Source organism: Pituophis catenifer, unplaced genomic scaffold (assembly GCF_029215685.1).
Source record: "Pituophis catenifer annectens isolate HBS135680 unplaced genomic scaffold, rPitCat1.0.hap2 SCAF_2, whole genome shotgun sequence".
Taxonomy (NCBI): Eukaryota; Metazoa; Chordata; class Lepidosauria; order Squamata; family Colubridae; genus Pituophis; species Pituophis catenifer.
In genome coordinates this window covers 93,131,401-93,149,974 of record NW_027256882.1, presented here as the reverse complement: position 1 = coordinate 93,149,974, position 18,574 = coordinate 93,131,401, and the positions used below count along the sequence as shown (strand labels likewise).

The following is an 18,574-nucleotide window of genomic DNA, read 5'->3' as shown; positions in this document are numbered from 1 at the left end:
TGTAAAAGAAGAATAGGCAGGACACAATCCACAAGCCATTGCATTTCTTTTATCCAATTTTGCCTGCTTCCAAACTCTCAATGGAGCAGCTATTATGACGGCATGATTTTTTTTCCCCCTTTTTGAGTTTTCCCACTGTTCAAAGTACATAATGAAGTGGCTCTCTTGATAAGGATCATGATAAGGATTCCTGTTGAAGTGCCTGGCAATCATCTGCTTTGTATAGGAATCAGTGCTTTCAAATACAGAAGCTAAATTTATTCCCAGCAGCTGAAGCAGCTGAGTTCCAACTATAGTAAATGGCTGATCCAAATTAATTCATGCCAGTCATTTGTTTCATCTCCCTTTTCCAAGCACAGTTTAAAAAAAAAAAATAGGATGAATGTCTCTGAATGAAATAGATGAATAAAATGTCATAAAAAGCAAGCATTGTTGATATAGGCCCACAATTATATTAAAGTGGTAGCTAGATGGTGGCCTAGTGATGAAGACCTTGCCTCCCACTCGGATGGTTGAGAGTTCAATCCTAGGTAGTGATGGATGTTTCTCTCTCCTAGGGTGCAAAGAAAAAAATATTTATTGCAAACTTCTTGTGTGGTATCAGGAAGGGCAGCCGGCCACTAAACGCTCTGCTCCATCCAGTTGCCCTAACACAAATCCAAATTAAGGGATTATGGGGTCATAAAAGGGGAGTTTTAACTAGACCGATGCTTCTCAACCATAGCAACTTGAAGATATGTGGACTTCAACTCCCAAGTCCACATGTCTTCAAGTTGCCAAGGTTGAGAAAGACTAAGATAGACTAAACAGTGTGTGTAATGCACAGATATTCATTATTAGATCACTCCTTATATGGAGATGTTTCATTAAACAAAAAAACTCATAATATGATATGGAAACCCTCTCCATCAGTCTTCTCCAACCTGATGTCTTCAATATACTGTATGTTGCACCAGTTCCCAGAAACCCAGCTGGTATACCTGGAGATGAACCATAAAATACATCATAACTTCTTTACAAGAAATTACCTAAAGGCTGGCCGTTCTCCATCATAGTGGAGGCAGCTTGGGTTGTCCTCGTCTGTCAGCCAATAAGACCGAGTCTGTCAAAGCTGTAAGACATGCCCTCTGCCAATGGTCTCCAGCTTTTGACTCGTTCTTGGTCAAAGACAGACGTGGTTTTGGCTATCTGACCCATTCTTGGATAGCTCTTTCTCCTATTTCTATAGCTTATTTCATTTATTGTGTTCATCTGATTGATTGTCAGCCTGCTCCCAACTTCGGCTGGTAGAGCTGGCTTTTCCTGTGTGAAGGGCTTTAGCACGATACCGCTGAGGGCTGTGACTCTGTCACCGGCAAGCCAGATGAAGGATTCCCGGCAGGGCATTGTGCACGGACCATCCTTTCGCCGCTGACCCTTCAGATGATATAAACTTGATATAAACTGCTGAGACCAATGGCAATATGTGCTTTTCTTCAAAAAAAAAATTCATGTGTGCACCATCATGTTTCACTGAACACTAATTCTCTCTTTGCCTTGTACTCTTGTACCTTCACTGGATCAATGCTTCAAGCTCTTGTAATTCTTTGATTTGTATTGTTTGAGTCCTGAAATGCACATATATCGATATTTTTGGTTACTTTCATCTTCTCCATCTTTGTTGCTTTTATTGATGCCTTGTGTATCATGCAGAAGAATAAGTTCCAGGTGATTACCTCGCCATCACTCTCCACAGAAATTCTATAATCCCTGGATCATTGTTCTTTACAAATGTGGGGTCACTTTTTTAAAAAAATATTTCAGACACTGTACTGTTCTTTCTTGGGAAGACTGGCCTCTTAGCTATCATCAGAGATGCTGAAGGCAGTGGGAGAATTAAAATGAAAGCGAAGTATTGTTTGTAATAAACCTTTAGAGTGAGTATCATGGTTCGCATTTAACATAAAGGAAACATAGCAGGTCTTGTGCTGCTTTTCAGCTTGTTTGACAAGAATAACCATTGTCATAGCTTAGTTTATGCATTTCTTACGCCAACAACATTGCTGGGCAGCATATGTTCATTGCTTGACTATTGAGGGGGAGAATAAAAGGATTGTGGCTAATTTGTCCCAGTCAAGAAAGGAATCGGAATAAAGAGATCACAAAGATTTCTAGATCAACAGAATGTTTGCCATTATATACTGAAAGGCAGCATATGTGCAACGAAGCACACATTCCAATGAAGTTATTCACTCCAATGAAGCTGATGCCATCATTGCCTACTAATCATAATGGCTATATATTATCTCCAATATCAAAGGCAGTATGCCTCTCAATACCAGCTGCTAGGGAATATGAGGAGAAGAATAATATGGAGATATTTGTGCTTACCATCTGTTAGTGCAAGTATGTACAGATTCAGTTCAACAACCTCTGAGGTCTGTACTGAATTAAAGAAGAAACTTAGAGATGGAAAGTTATTCACGGAGTCACTTTTAACACAGTGTATCTAGTATGGTTATATGTTTATTATCCTGTTCCCATTATTAGCCCTTTTTTAAATTTAGTCATATTATTTGGTGTATATGAGCTAATCAGATTATTTAAAAAAAAAAACCAAATCTTTTTAGGTCATTTGTTATTACACCAGGAACTGCTAATTTATATACTATAGGTAGTCCTTGACTTAGAACCACAACTGAGCCCAAAATTTCAATGGCTAAGCAAGACAGTTGTTAAGTGAATTAAATAAATACATTCCAGTTGTCAAACATCTGAATGTTGATCATGTGACTGTGGGGATGCTGCAACAGTTGTAAGTGTGACAAACGGTCATTTTTTTCAGAGCTGTTGTAACTTCAAATGATCACTAAACAAATGGCCAAGAATTACTTGTACTTGGCATACATTCCCAACTGTTGTTGTTTTTTAAAAACCCTTCCTAAGCCCCAAGAACTATGTTTTCAGTGCTTTCTGTTCACTCACATGAGTCAGGACAATAGTTATTATATTTCAGGATGACATGAATAAGTGGGGTCATTTTTCTATTTGAAATGACCAGAAATTTGTTTCACAACTGCTGTGACTAGCAAAAGGCTGCATGCTATAGGTTGACAATGAATGTATCTGAAGTGTATCCTGCTTCTTAGCAGGAGAGAGAAGCATAAGATAAAGGCAAGAAGAACAAAAATCATTTTGACCCTAAGAGAGCTTTAAGTGAATAATTTCAGGTAGAAGGGCAACTGGGAAAGCTGAGATTTATTCACGGATAAACCTATCGCTAGAAAGGAAATGGCTACAACAGTTTTAAATCCATAGAGCTAAAAGAGGATTATTAAAAAGAAATCTCATCTTTAATGAAGGGCTGTCACCTACCAGAAATGTTGCAAACCATCTCTGGCCTTTCTGCTCTTTGTGACATTAGATTGTGGCTTTTGTGAGATACTTTTTTATTAATAGGCTTATCAATAAAAGATATTAAAGGCTCTAATATAACTTTGCTGTCCTGATGATTAATACCATTAATATTGGGAGATCCCTTTTTTCAGTACCATTGTAACTTTGAACAGTCACTAAATGAACTGTTGTAAATCAAGGACTACCTATGATGTCAAAACGGAAAGCCCATTCATTGCCATTGTGACACTATTATACAGTCATCTATGGGTTTTATCCCCAAGATTTTTATTTTATATCCTGCTTAGCTAACCTTATATCTTTTCTTACTGATAGAAGCAGTCCAACTGGTTAACTGGTCTAGATCTGAAAGTGTTAAGTTTTTATGAGTTATAATTTAATCTTTAAGAATTAGAGCTAATCTCATTTGCAGTCATTTCTGCTCACATACGTAAATACTTGGGGGCGGGGGGAAGGGAGAGACATTTCAAACTATTTTAATTGTCCTCTACAAACTTTGTCCAGTAAAAAGGGGCTAGTAAATGCAGGCCATTAAAATAATAAGAGCTAGTTCATATACCATTGCAGGCAGGTTCAGACTAGTGAAAATATTTAATACTTAATTACAAGACTCGTCTTTCCTCAAGTGCACATGACCTTCTGGAGATGAAATTTTATAAGGACATCTGTGGGGAAAATAAGTGGGAAAGGTTCTCAGTTATTCATTGAGAACTCAGCATGCCAACTGCATTGCTGCTGATTAAGAGGAAATTGTGGCATTTGTACATGAGGAACTCTTGTCACTTATAGACTACTCTCTACTGCAAGCTCCAACACTCTTAAGGATGTGGGTACAAGTTCTGTAGTAAGAATATTGGAATGTAGTGAAACTTATGTGGCATAAAAAATTCACTTCCTTTGGGATGGAGTCTTTTCTCTCTCCTTTAACTCACAACTTATTTTAATTGCCATTTTAATATATATATTAGATATTTTATATATGTGTACACATGTTAAAACCATAATAAATGTTTACCTACCTACCTCTATGATAAACAGTGGTCAGATACAGGAAATTATATATATATAATTATATATATATATAATTAGATAGATAGATAGATAGATAGATAGATAGATAGATAGATAGATAGGTATAGATAATATAGATATAGATATAGATATAGATATAGATATAGATATAGATATAGATATAGATATAGATATAGATATAGATATAGATATAGATATAAAGTGTTTTTCTATCGAAGCACCTGGTCTACCCCAATATGGGAGGGAGCATACTGCTTCCCATTCGCCTTTCAGCTCCAATCCAGGAGCCCTCAATACCAGTCGCATTCACGACAAACCGTTTTATACCAAATCAGCAAATATAAATTTGGCATGTGTGGATTATAGCTCTTAAAAGGTTTAGCAGCAGCACAGCCTGTTAATATGATGCCCTAATTATTTAGGAATAAAGGAATGATTTGATTATTTCTTGAAAATATTACTGTAATACACTCTACCTGGGGCTGGCCTTCAGAGCTACAGCTGGTATAAAATAGAGTGGCCTAGGCAGTGATAAATATGTCCCAGTACACTCAGGTTCTATTTCTTTAGGAGCTGCAATGATTGCTGGCTTCCAGATATGATTCAGGACACTGGTTGTCACCTCAAGCCACTCTATGGCTCTGAATCAGGTTATCCGTGAGAACACTTTTCCTGTATTCATCTGCTCACCAGTCAGATTGAATAGGGTTTCAATCCCAGGACCCATTCTTACAAGAATGTCCATATAAATTAGTAGTGGCTGCAGTTGATACTACAGTAATCAGGTATTCTACGTGTTCCTGTTAACTGATCTCTGCAAGCAATTAGGTCAGTGAGGGCTAACCTTTTTGCCATCACGTGCCAGGAGCAGGGGGTCCCCACGCATGCGCAAGCGATTCCCCCTCTCCCCCCCGCTCCTGGAACGTGATGGCATGGTGGGCCCAGTAGGCCTGTTTTTCTGTCTCCCCAGGTACCAGAGCCTTTCTAGGAGCTGGGGGGGACATAAACGGCTTTCCCCCTACACTCCGAGGCCCTCCGGAGGCAGAAAACTTTCTGTTTCCCTACTTCCGGTAGGCCCAGAAGGCCCAAAAATCAGCTGGCTGGCACGCATATGTGTGCCGGAGTTGAGCTCACGTGTCCACCGATATGGTTACGCGTGCCACCTGTGGTATGCGTGCCATAGGTTCACCATCACGGAATTAGGTAGTACCTCCTAACTAAAATTTCCAAACTATTTTCAAAGGTATTTATTTATTTATCAGTATGTGTCTCCCATCTTTATTATTTTTATAAATTTTTTACAATTGTTACAAATGTCTCAATGCAATAAATACCTAATATTCCCTTCTCCTCACATTTTCCCCACAATAACAGCCTGTGAGGTGAGTTGGGTTAAGAGAGAGTGACTGGCCAAACTAGTCACCTAGTTGGCTTTCATGGCTAAAACAGGATTAGAATTCATGGTCTCCGACTTTTTAGCTTGGTGCCTTAACCAGACAACCAAGCTGGCTCTGAAAGATATAGAGCATTTTATAACAGAAACATAGAACCTTCAAGCTGAAAAGCGCCATTTAAGTCATTCTGCTGAGATCTCTAGATATAATTAGGATGAATGTAATCAGAGGTGTTACGCTGGATTTAATCAAGGTGAAGTGCAAGATCTGTTTTCTTAGATAAAGTTGTACCTTATGAACTACTGAACTGATAAATGGCATTGCTAGCTACCCCATTAATATAAGATTCAATCTCAGCATATGAGATTTTCTTAATCAAGAAGGTAATGCTTTCAAATATTTTAGAAAGATCATATATCCTCACATGCTTCTGGAATTCAACATTAGAAGGGCCTGAAGCTTTAACTTCCAAATAGATTTGAAATTCATCAGCATTATTTTTTTTAAATTCGCTAGCATCTCTTCTGTGTTTAGAAATCAAGTTTTGTCTGCCATGAAATGAGGAAAACAATTTGTTACGTCATTTATCCCTTTTTTTTTTGCAGTAAAATACTTATAGTGCAGCATACATTGTTAGCTGAGAAACAATGTGCAATAAATGTGTTTTTGTACTGCAGTACCGTGTAGTATTTTAATAAATATCTAAATTTCCAGTCACTATTATTATAATCACACTTTCCTCTGAAGTATAACAAGTTGCTGCAGCTAATAATATGTTTCTAACAAAGCTGTAAAATAAATTATTACTCTTGTTCACATCAAATATAAACAGCCTACATTATTTATGTATATTTAGCTAGCTAGCCAGCTAGCTATGATCTATCTATGTTAGTTCAGAATCTTATCAGCTAATACCAAGTAAAGATGATAAGACAGCATAGTCTAGTTTCTCTTCAGATCATGCAAATCTTTTTGATTATAGAATTACAGATTCTTTTTTTATTTAAAAAGTTTTAACAATCATTACAACAATTTTCCCCCCTCCCACCCTCCCATCCCCCCTCTCCCTCCAACCCCCCAACCCCCCGACACCCACCCCCCAGACTTCCCAGAGCAAAAACAGGGTATAGCATAACAAACATAAGCTAAAATAAGCTAACTTTCTGTGGTCTCCAAACTCCCCCTTGCTCTTTAACTCCCCTTTCAACTAACTAAACATATTCAAAAAGGAAATATAGATTTCATTCATAAGCTATTTGAAACTTTTTAGTCCAATATTTGTTTTGAATATAATCAATCCATCTTCTCCATTCCAATATATATCTTTCATTTGAATGGTCCTTCAAATACGCTGAAATTTTAGCCATCTCTGCTAAATTCACTACTTTTAGTGTACATTCTTCAATAGTAGGCAAGTCTTCCTTCTTCCAGTACTGTGCCACCAAGAATCTGGCTGCTGTTATTAAATTTAAAATCAACCTAGTCTCTATAACAGTACAATCTGTAATTATGTCTAACAAAAAGAACTGTGGAGTAAATTTTATCTTCTTTTTGAGAATATTTTGAGTAATTCACCATATTTTTATCCAAAATGCCTTAATTTTTTTACATGTCCACCATATATGATAATACATGGCATCATCACATTCACATCTCCAACAATTAGGTTGCACACTTGGATACATACAGGCTAGCTTTTTAAGATCCAGATGTCATCTATAAAACATTTTATAAAAATTCTCTCTTAAGTTTTGGGCTTGTGTGAACTTCACATTTCTAACCCATATTTTTTCCCATGTTTCCATTATTATTGGTTCTTAAATATTTTGTGCCCACTTTATCATACAGTCCTTAACTAACTCCGTTTCTGAATCTATTTCTACCAACGCATTATACAACCCTTTTATATGCGTTTAACTTTGATCTCTAATCTGTTTTACCAAGTTCTCCTCATTTTGCAGAAAACCAATTTTCTGATCTTCTCTCCATCTAGCTTGCAACTGTACATATTGAAACCATGTTCGAATTGTCCTTTCTTCTCTTAGTTGATTCAAAGATTTTAATTGTAGTATACCTCTTTCCTTGTTAAGAAGCTCTTTATATGTAATCACATCCTGCCTTTGCTCAACACTTATATTCTCTATCGTGTGTCTGGGTATTGCCCACAATGGTAACTTCTCATTTAGTTTATACTTGTACTTTTTCCAGACACGCAATAGAGCATTCCTTAATATATGACATTTAAAAGTCTTGTCCACTTTCTTATCATATAATAAATAAGCATGCCACCCGTAAACCAAAGCATATCCCTCAATATTCAATATTCTTTCTTCTGTTAAATTCATCCAATCACTCATTGCTGATAGAACAGCTGCCTCATAATAAAGTCTTAAGTTAGGCATTTTGAGACCTCCTCTTTCACGTGTATCCTGCATTATTTTTTTGTTTTATTCTCGGTCTCTTCCCTGCCCAAACAAAATTATTAATATCCTTCTGCCATATCTTCAAATTCTCATCTTTTTTAAGTATTGGTATCATTTGAAAAAGAAACAAAAACTTAGGCAAAACATTCATTTTAACTGCTGCTATTCTTCCTAACAAGGATAATTGTAATTTTTTCCAGTTTTCCATCTCTCTCTGTATTTTTTGCCACAACGAATCATAATTATACTTAAATAATTTCGCATTTGATGTCATAATATAGACCCCTAAATACTTAACTTTTTTTACAATTCCAAATCCTGTTAGTCTTTCTAATTCTTCTTTTTGATTTATAGTCATATTTTTAGTTATTATCTTCGTTTTCCCTGCATTTATTTTAAAACCAAATACTTGTCCATATTGATTAATTATATCCATTAGACCTACAACCGACTGTAATGGTTGGGTTAAAGTAACAACCAAGTTGTCTGCGAATGCTTGTAATCTATAGTCATACTGCCTAATCTTAATTCCACTTATTTTGTCCGACCCACGTATCTTACTTAACAAAAATTCCAGAGTCAAAATAAACAATAATGGAGACAAAGGGCATCCTTGTCTTGTTCCTTTTTCTATATTAAAAGTATCTGTTAAACTATCGTTAATTATTATTTGCGCTGTTTGTTTCTGATATATTGCCTTAATAGATTTCGTGAAATGTTCCCCAAACTGCATCTTTTCTATTATTTTCAATAAAAATTGCCAATTCAATCGATCAAATGCTTTCTCTGCATCAAGAAATATCAGCACCGCAGGGATTTGGTTGTTCTTCCCCAAATACTCCAATAGGTTAACAACTTGCCTTACATTATTCTTCATTTGTCTACCATTTATAAAATCAGTTTGATCATTATGAATCATTTGTTGCATGACTGTCATTAACCTATTTGCTAATATTTTAGCAAAAATCTTGTAATCTGTATTTAAAAGTAATATGGGCCTATAGTTTTTTGGCTGGGTGTGGTCTTGCTCCTCCTTTGGAATCAAAGAAATATAAGCTGTCCTCCAAGATGGGGGTACATCTCCTCCAGATTGTATATTAGTAAATAATTCTTTAAGTGGTCCCACCATTTCTAACTGCAAATGTTTATAATAAGCAGCTGTCAAGCCATCCATCCCAGGAGCTTTACCCACTTTCAACTGCTTAATTGCAAACATGTGGTCCTCAGTGGTTATTGGTTGATTTAACCCTCCCTTTGCTCTTTTGTAATTGTAGGAATATTCTCTTTCTGTAGATATCTATCTATATCTGTACCTTGAATTTTATCACCAGCATACAACCTCGTATAGAATTCTAAAAATGCTTTTTTAATCATATTTTGCTGATAAACCTCTTTACCTTTATATTCTATTTTCTCTATGGTCTGTGACTTTTGTTTTTTCCTTAACAAATATGCTAACCACCTCCCTGGTTTATTAGCATTACAAAAAATATTATGTTTAGCATATTGCAAATTAGTTGCGACCTGATCTGCCATTAACATATTAAATTGCCCTCACAATAAATTAATTGCTTCTTTTATTTTCTTATCTGCTGGATTCAATATCAAAGCTTGTTCTTTTTTTCTGATTTCATCTTCTAAATCCTTCCTTTTTTTTCCCTGTTTGCATCTATATTTATTATTCAAATATATCAAAATGCCTCTCATATATGCTTTGCTTGCATCCCAAACCATTTCCATAGATGTACCCTTATGCATATTTATAATAAAAAATTCTTTCATAAATTTTTTACATTCTTTTACATTTTCCTCATATCTAAACAGATTTTCATTTAACCTCCAAGACCTCTTAGATCCTCTTCCATACTCTAATTCCATCCAGACTGGACTATGATCCGTTAGAACTCTTGGACAAATCTTCGTCTTCTTCACTCTGGAAAAGAAATCATTTGTAATTAATATAAAATCAATCCTTGAGAAAGATTGATGTCTATCAGAAAAAAAGGTAAAGTCTTTTTCTTCGGGATTTCTCTCTCGCCAGATAGCTCTCAGTTCCATATCCTCCATCATTTCAAAAAACAATTTTGGCAATCTGGCACGCGTTGAAATGTTCTGCAAGAGCCCCTTCTTATCTTTTTTAGTGTCCAAAACTCCATTCCAATCACCCAATAAAATACATACATTTATAGTCCCATTGTAATAACTTGGAATGTAAAAGCTTATACAATTTTTCCTGTTGTTGGTTCGGTGCATAGACTCCAATTAAAAGTATTTTTTTTCCTTTTATTAAAAGTTCAATTGCTATAAATCTTCCTTGATCATCTGCTTCCATTAATTTGGGGGACAATAGCCTTAATTTGTTTTGAAGCCATTTTTAGTTTCCAATTTAAATTTAATCAGCTGCCAGAACAATAGATCCACCAAATCCAGAAATCAGTCTTTAAGTAGTATCAATCCTTTTTGAAAAAAATCACTGCTGTAATCTTTGATCTTCTCCTTTTTTAAAAAAAACAAATCTCTAATTTTGAACAGGAGCTGCCAACACTAAAAGAAACTTTCCTTTTTAACTTTCGCTTTCACGCCCCATTAAAGCTCAATCGCCATCTTGGTTTCACTTTCTCCCCTTAATAAGTCAGAAGGAAGTAATACACATTTGAAGTTAAAGTTCAGTACTTGCAGATCTAATTTCTCCTGAGTTTGCTCAACCTGCTTCCGAATGTTTATTCCAAGCATTGTTTGCAGGGGTGGTCGCGGCATCTTCTTCTGCTTGAAGCAGAAACGTCCCGGATCCAGAGCTCTGTCAGGCTTCCAGGGAGCTCTCACCCTTCAAGCCCCAGAATTGTTCCTGGGGCTCCTTGGGGAGCTCTACCTACACCCGTCTGCTCTCTTCCTCCCCTTTTCCCAGGGAGAAAGTTTTCAAGCCACTAGACAGCTGATTTGCGCTGTTCTAGCGGCTTTACGAGATCGTGGGGCTGGCGCTCAAGAAAAGAGCGTCCAGGGCGCCTGTGGTGCCACTGGAAGAATTACAGATTCTTGTTTGCAATTTGAATCACCTCTTGCAGAATATTATGCAATCCTTTCCTCTGAATTAGTTTATATTGGATACATGTTTATTCAAGGGGGAAAAATTTGATATGTGGTGTCCTTTTTACTTACAAATTTAGATATGAATCTTATGATTGATAATAAAAAAATGAAAAAGGAAGCAGTCTTGGAATATAACTTAGAAACTTTTCTTTAATTAATAGCCATTAGTTATGCTAGAGCTTCATTTTCTGTTTGCCTCATCATTCTTATGGGCCACCCACCTTTTCTTGGGTATGGTTATGGTTGACACTGACTTCAATTCATTCCCCATTCATAAATTCATCCTGACCCAAGTTTTGAAATGTATCTCCAGTACTATTTTCTATCCTATCCTTTTAAGCCATAACCTTGAGAAGAATCTTCAAAATCATTTCACCAATACTCCATCAATGCTTGAAATCCTCTATTACAACAATCTATGAACCTTTGTACGCATGCACTCTAGATAGATTGAGAGATGAAAGAGAAAGGGGGGGGAGAGGAGTGATATTTTGATTTAGTACTATTTTCTGTCTTATTCTCTTATGTTATAACCTATAACCATGATATAGATAGATATTTATATATTTAAATGCTATATTACTAAGTCATCTAAATACTCTGGGAAAGTATTCAAAGAATTTAGATCATAACACATTTAGTAAACATAAAATGTAACTTAGTATAATATATAGCTACTTTGCATTGCACTATGACCTGTGTAACTGAGTAGTCAAATAACTGTAGGTTGCATTATGCGGTATTTGCAGAATCATTAAATTAAATTATTTGGCTAATAATCCACTGTTGTTATGACAACAAATATCTAGCTCTAAACATTCCATCTGTTGACTGCAGCAGCAATCAATAGTTATTTCATAACAGTGTGAAAACCTTCAAGAACTAAGTGTTATGTTGAAATATAGTGGGATTTTTCAACATTTCCAAGTACGGTGTTTTGTAAACTTAACAGTGTGAAATCCAAATCTTGCAACTGTGTCTACAAACTCTTTTATCTCAGTTAAACTACCCTTAGTATGAATTGTAGCTGTTTTGTCTGAGTCCAAGTAGAGACAGCTTTGTTCCTATTGTCACCACCCTATGGCTTAAAGTGATTTTATCTTTTAATAGCAAGTTGTGTTTTTCATATGTATAAGGTTTCTGTTAAAGAGAGCATTGTATTTCAGTAGAAGAGAATATCTGTAGCTCAGAGTTGAACTGTGGAGTCCTTGATAGTCTCTGAGCTTGGTTACTTATTCGTTACCAGACTGTGTAATTTCACTGGTGCTATTGAATATAGGATTTACATTCATGTTTACATACATTAGCTTGCTCTGTCAATGCCTCTATTATTTATCAGGACCACTCTTGTTTTGTCAAAGCTGTCTAACTTCAAAGAAGATTGCAGATTTGTACCTGCAAGTAGACAGGGAAGTTAGAAAGGATTGATTTTACAATATAACTCAGATTTAAAATCAATATCCATGAAATTATGGCACAGCACTTTTTTAAAAAATGTCATTTTTAAAGTTCCTCTTTGATGTTCAGTGTCAGAAATGATTGAAATGTTCTTTTTGATTCTCTTGTCAATAACCTGGGAGAAGGACACAAAATGTGAACTTTGTTCTGTGTATTAGTGTGTCTGCACTAGAGTTCAGTTTTATTAAATTCTCAAATGTAAATTTCTTCAGGTAAAAAAAAAATCTGCATGGGATGATAAAAAGGTTAATATTGAGCAAGAAGATCAACTCCAATCAAACATAGGACATTAACTGCAAATCATAATCATGAAAATAAAAGATACCATTGGTATCAGGCTTCATATTAACTTTGACTGTAAGTTTTGGTTCTGCACACGGTTGTTTAGAAAGTGACATTACTCAGCAGAATGCTGTCAGATGCTATTTGTTTAGATTAATCTTTTAATTGCAGGCAATAATGAAACCATATTTATACCCTGAAAATTTACCTACTATAGAATGAAGAAATCAAAACTTATACAGTATATTACCAAAGATAGGATAGGATAGGATAGGATAGGATAGGATAGGATAGGATAGGATAGGATAGGATAGGATAGAATAGAATAGAATAGAATAGAATAGAATAGAATAGAATAGAATAGAATAGAATAGAATAGAATAACAGAGTTGGAAGGGATCTTGGAGGTCTTCTTGTCCAACCCTACACCACTTGAGACAAACAGATATCCTCTGCAGTAGCAGACTTTACCTTGCAGCAATTTCATGAACAATTTTAAGGACTTTAAAGGGCTTTCAGAGTGTGAAACCCAAAACCTCTCTTGGGTTTTATTTGCTTTCCATTTGGAGCTATTTTTTTTAATACAGTTCTGATTTAATTATATATATTTATATGACATGAAGTTCCTTTTTGTTGTTGTTGTTGTTGTTTGATGTTATATACCTGTGATGGCGAACCTATGGCATGTGTGCCACAGATGGCACATGTAGCCATATTGGTGGGCACGCGAGCTCAGCTCCAGCACCGCCAGCTGATTTTCAGGCCTTCTGGGCCCACCTGCAATAGGGAAACAGGCTGTTTCCTACCTCCAGAGAGCCTGGTGGGGGTGGAAAGGCCCATTTTTTTGCTCTCCTCATGCTCCAGAGCCTTTCTAGAAGCCTTGGAAGGACCAAAATGACCTCCCCCCCTGGAGGCCCTCTGGAGGCCAAAAACAGCCCATTTGCCAACTTCTAGTCCCACAGGAAGTTGGCAAACGGGCCATTACCAGCCTTCAGAGGACCTCCGGTGGGGGGAAGGCCATTCCCCCCCAGCCAGGCTCCTAGAAAGGTTCTGAAGCCTGGTGAGAGCAAAAATCAGGCCTACAGGGCCCACCGTGCCGAAAGCAGGGGGGAGCATGGGGGTGTTGCATGCACATGCATAGAATTATGGGTGTGGGCACACACCTGACACACATGCTCTCGACACTCCCCACGCTTTTGGCAAGCAATGGCAAAAAGGTTCGCCATCACTGTTATATACCTTCTAAAGTCCTTAGATTTATATTCTAAGCATTTTCTTTCCTGAGTCTGAGTCAATGAGACTATTTGACTGTTCTGTTGATATTCTTGGAAGGCATGTTTCCATGTCTAATCTCTCTAGCCTTCCAAACTTTCCAAGATTATCAAAACAAAAATCATCCCACAAATTAAGCAAATAAAATCCAATAGAGGTACCCACAGTCTGAAAGCTCTTTAAAATAATTTGTCCATGAAATTTCAGCACAGTGAAGTCTGGAGATGCTTCTGAAGAGAAGATATGCCAGTGACCTAATTGTTCTCTCTAGACCAGGAGTTGGTGATTCCTGCCTTGCCAGGTTCTTTCCCTACAGTTGGCGTATTCAAAAGTTAATTTCTGAATTATTTGATCACAAATTTGTTGTCACAGCACCAATAAGTCTATTTCCAGTGGCTCAGCTGATTTCAGAAATCTCCAGTTTGACAGACTGTATTTTGCATTATCCAAGAAGAAACCTGCTTGCCGTAATTATCAAAGGCAGCCTTTTAAATTATGTATATCAGCTAGGGATCCATACAGCATATAAGGATGTCCATTGCTTTAAAAAATATTCTCTAAACATTAGTTAAATGAATATAGTTCTGACTGCCACACTAGTCTTATGTCAAAAGGAAAACTAAATAATATAGCATAACACTAGGTATTACTTTAATCTTGTTGGGAACAGAGCAGCTGTATTTTTCCTATCAAATCCAAATCTCAAACTGCATTATCATAAAATTCAATTCACTAGCAGGATGGTGATGATGATCGTACTGATTTCATAAAACCACAAGAAAGAAAAATGGGAATGCAAATAAAACAAAACAAGATATATTAAAAAATGAAACAAACCAAAGGGAATTGAGATGTAATACAGCAGTAGAATATAACCAACATATAATCAAAATTTTATATCTGTACTTATGTATCTATTTATATGAATTACAATTTAGTTAATTTTGTTTTAAACAATTAACTAAATCTTGACCGTGAGACTGAAATTGTTATCTTTCCTTTATGACATTATATTTTTTTTTAAAAAAAACTTTTCAAGCAAATTCAACTTCAAACAAGTGTTTTTCCAGAAACTCATAATTTTTGGGAAACCCGTAGTTCAAACATGATAAATCCAAAGTTATTCATAGTTAGACCACTTTCAGATCTGGGGAATATAATTTAGCAATACACCAATAGCTTTTAAAGATGGGGGTATGTTCTAGAAAAGATATTTTAATATCAGAGCAGCTAACCTTAGATTTTAGTAAATGTCTGTGTTTGATTGATATAGTTCCAACACAAATGTTCCAAACACTATATCAACTAATATAGTTTTCCAGATGTTTTAAGTACAAGGACACATATTTAAACCAAAGCCACAGTCGGTCTTTTATTAGGAAGATTAGGACAGCTCCCTGGTTTTAGCATATGGAAATGCTGACATTGCAATGCATCCGAAGGGCAGGAGAAACCATCTTGATTGAGTCTGTAAAAGCAGCAGTTGACAGATGCACTTTAGTTGTTGCTCCATCAACCAAAGTAGCTGTTTGAAATACATGTAAAAAAATGTCTGTGAGAGGTTTTGCTGGCACGTAAAATAATAAATTGATTTTCATTCCAACCATACAAAGACAGGGTGCCCTTGGATAAATAACTCTTACAGAAACGTATTTCATGAAGTATCACAGGACTGAAGGGTGAAGTAGAAAATGCAGAGACAGAAATTTGATTATCACACTTGCTTGCTGAATGCAATCGACTGCCTTGAAGAGAACCAAACCAAATACTTGCCGCAAATGAAACAAACTCATCTGAGGACAGAAAAAGAAGATGCTTTTTCTCAACATGATGAGGCATAAACTGGAACGAGCATCTGTCAGAAGCACTAAATCATTTTTTTCTAATTAAGGCCTCTCATAGGCAATTATCCTAATTTATTTGTTGAACCCAGCTCCTTGTCCAATCAAACTTAATAGACCAAAGAAAAACAAGACTTCACAACCTTTCTCTTGAGAAACTCTCCCTTACATACATGTAGGGGTATTCTCATCTAAAATGTACACTGGGAATCCTATAAGGGTTGTAAGCCTGCAAATAATCAAGTTCCTGTCTGCAAACTGAAGTGATCCATGCCAGCAAAAGATATTTCACATGGAATTATGAATTATCTACAGCAGGTTTTAAATCATTTGTTCAATGAATTTTTTATGGCCAAAAATGGACTTTTTATCTATTTCACAAGCATCATTTATGAACAAATAAAATCTTTTAATTAATGGGATTATCAGAATAGACTCAAAAATTGCTTCAAGGATTCACTAAAGATAGCAATAATCAGCATGACATAAACAGAAGAATCAGCAATCTTCTATTCTAATTATATGTATCTCTGTGTAGACAGAAGTGGAAGGTAAATTTGTTGTGCGGTCATTCATAGGGTATGAATGACCGCACAATCATACCTATTTTTATTTATGTATTAATGTAATGTAAAATTAATTGCCTTTAAAATGTTTTTCGGAAACTGAAAAGAAAGATAATTTGTCAATCATAAGGAAACATCTGTTCATGCTTTCAACAGTGCATTCTTCCTATGTCAGCGGGTTTTGATAAAGTTAAAAAAAAAAGTTTAAAAAGTTAAAAAACGTAGACCAGGGACTGAGTTAAAAAGTGAAGAAAGGAAAATCCTTAAGTAATCAGATACAATATTGCATGCTGTCATCAAGGAGAGGGGGCAGTAAGCTGCCTTCAGTACTTGGAAAAGTCTGGTTCATAAAAGAGAATTTGAAATAAAATCCGTTAGTCTAGTCACCTCCCATGAACCTCACAAACATCCACCTATGCTCAAAATAATGAGGACAGAAAACAAAGCATAATATTTTACAACAGGGAGGATGAATTTTATAGAGATGAACTACTGCTTGCACTTAGTAAAAGTCAAGTCATACATAATGCCAAACTGGGTTTATTACTTTCCATTATGGTTTAGTTGTCCTACCTTTAATATAAGATTATTTTTTTTGAATAGATATTAATGATAGGTTATCAAAATTACTGAGCATGACCAAGTCTAATACTTTAATGGATGATCTCAGAAGTTAAAGATTATCATTCCTTTATAAAACAAATAATACAGTATCGGTATTATTTGTTCTATTTTCATTTATTTGTGTTGTTTCCTCTTGATAGTTAATAGTGTCACAAGAGTGTCACTGGTTTGCTAATATATTTTATTCTGTTTTATTTATTTTCTAAAAATACTTTTTGAGTAGCTCCTGACATATAGAGGGACAATCAGGCTTTTACTGATTTAATAATCCAACTTCAAACATATTTCATAACAAAAATTATGTTTCTTAAAAACAAGGCACTTAACACTGTCTCTCAAAGTATGCAATTATTAATACTTAATTAATAATTAACAAATATTGAAGTTATGTAAAGCTGACTTCTAATCCTGATTGTCTTTTTATACTGTAAGCAACAGAGATTTTCAACATGTTTTCCTCTTAAGGAAGATATATTTTTTTTGTATAGCAGGGTAACAAAAAAAATCAAGATAATAAAGCATGCTTTGTAAAAAATGAAAAATACATTTTTGGGTCAGCTTGAATTCCTAGACATATTTACTTGCACATATAGTTGCCTAATGTCATATCAGGCGTGGCAGATTTGATTCAACCTTGTTCATTTTGCAAATTAGTTGTTTTGTAACCAGATATAGACAACTGCATTTTTACATTACTGTTGACTGAACACAATCTATAAATTCCAGTAGTAAGAAACAATTACTGGTTCATAATTATCCTGTGAACATAAACTGATGCCTTCAGTAAATGACCTTGACCCAAGGCATATACAGTTTATTGATTAACACCAGCATCCTAAATTGAACTCAAAAACATATTGATAATCAATACAGCACCTGGAACATAGCTTCTTCTTCTTGTTGTACCATATCCATTATCAGACGTCAGCAATCATGTTGGTAATCCTATTTTTATCAGCAGCCGCATGGAAAAGTGCTGCTGAGTTTTGTCCAAATCAGTCCCTTAGATTTTGAAGCCATGATTTTCTTCTTTTGCCTGGATCTCATTTGCCTTTAATCTTTCCTTGGAGGATTAAGTGAAGGATGCTGTATCTTTCCGGGTGTCACATCATATGTGCAAAATATTCTAACTTTCACTTTTTTATGGTTTTGATGACTTCCCTTGGCTTTCCCAGGTGGCTTATCACCTCCTCATTTCT

The 18,574-nt window shown here is 35.6% G+C and overlaps 1 protein-coding gene across 1 annotated transcript in view; it reads left to right on the top strand.

The window, feature by feature from the left end:
* Nucleotides 1–18,574, top strand: part of SGCD (sarcoglycan delta) — a 202,020-nt gene that overhangs the window by 152,893 nt on the left and 30,553 nt on the right. The gene's annotated exons all lie outside the window — the stretch shown is intronic.